Source organism: Vigna unguiculata, unplaced genomic scaffold (assembly GCF_037176805.1).
Source record: "Vigna unguiculata cultivar grain cowpea cultivar isolate G323 ecotype 2 unplaced genomic scaffold, ASM3717680v1 ptg000130l, whole genome shotgun sequence".
Classification (NCBI taxonomy): Eukaryota; Viridiplantae; Streptophyta; class Magnoliopsida; order Fabales; family Fabaceae; genus Vigna; species Vigna unguiculata.
The window spans coordinates 1033-2500 of record NW_028196772.1 but is presented as its reverse complement, the minus strand read 5'-3'; the positions used below and the strand labels follow the sequence as shown (position 1 = coordinate 2500).

Sequence of the window (1468 nt, the reverse complement as noted above, 5' to 3'; positions counted from 1 at the left end):
ATCGAAAAATATTCCACGATTTGCTGTCATGCTTCATCAAATCACATGAATCCATTTAGCAATATTGGAATTTCTATTCTTTATACTGAATTACATGAAATCTTACCTAATCCCGTGTATCAAATATTTCTTAGTGTATGAAATACCTATTATGAAAAGAGAAAGAAATATTAGAATTTGATACTCAACTTCGAAGGAATTTGCAACAAAACAAACAGATAGAATCGAAAGTCTAATCTAAAAAAGGATTGGAAATTTCTACGGGCATTTCAATATTTTTTTTAGGAATCTAAAAAAATGCATTTCATTTCTATCATTATTATGATATTACATATTCAAATTCAATTGGATACAAAAAAAAATCCATTCGAAATTGTCAAGAAAAGATATATTTTGAAGTGAAGTATTTTGGAGAGAATTGGGGAGAATATGATTAGAGTATGTTATGTGTAATGTAATAAGGCTTGTATTTTTGAAACATGCATATATTTAACTGCAGCTATAGATCTGTCTCTAACTTTATTGCAGTCATATTTGTTCAGGATAACAAACACATAACATGTTGTGTGAATTTTTACAAATTTTCTATTGAAAATTGTAAAAAAAGAATAAGCACGATAATTTCTTGAAAATACCGTATAGTATTGGTATTCTATATCTATATAGATATGGATAAGATACTCGATTAGATAATATCTGTGTAACAGATCAAATTGATATTCTAGGGTTTACATATATTGAAAGTTGCTGTTATAATTAGAATGAACAAAGTTAAAAAAAAAAGCAATATTGATTGGTTATGTATCAATTTTTATTTTCTGATCTCATTAAGAAAAAAAAATTTCTATTCAAATATTCAAGAATAATTCATAAAAGAATAGTTAACGGTTGCGATTTGTCTCAAGATTGTTTTTCAATTTTTCAATAGAAAGAAAAGGGGGGAGTATTCTCAAAAACTTCATATCTATATTTTTATTGGCGGCATGGCCGAGTGGTAAGGCGGGGGACTGCAAATCCTTTTTCCCCAGTTCAAATCCGGGTGTCGCCTGATCGATAAGAAACTGTAAATGAAAGATTATATTACGTTTTTTTAGAAAACTTTTTTTCCAACAGAAGCAAGCGAGGGAAAAGGAGTCTTGAGAATTGCGTTTGATTCGAAATTATAAGCATCAGTAGCTTAAAAAATGTTGTAAATATTTTTGTCTCGAATTCAAGGAAAGATTCTAGTAGTGAAAAGGAATCCATAAATTTAGAAATGATAGTTCGTTCACTACACAACTATTGTAGTGTCTGTCTCCTGACTGGGTCTTTTATTAGATTGGATTAAGAATAAGTCGGATAGGAAAGTCCATTTTTAGGTAGAGAAAAGGCAGAAGAAAAACCTTCTATACAGACTAATTTAAAGTTTATGAGTGCTTCCACATTTTATCAATATTATTTATTTAGATCAATTCTATTTAATAGCTTT

The 1468-nt window shown here is 28.7% G+C and overlaps 1 non-coding gene across 1 annotated transcript; it reads left to right on the top strand.

Moving 5' to 3' along the window:
• Positions 1-977: 977 nt before the first annotated feature.
• TRNAC-GCA (transfer RNA cysteine (anticodon GCA)) lies at positions 978-1048 on the top strand. Its single transcript has one exon. It is a non-coding gene; the product is annotated as a tRNA-Cys (tRNA).
• The last annotated feature ends 420 nt before the right edge of the window (positions 1049-1468 follow it).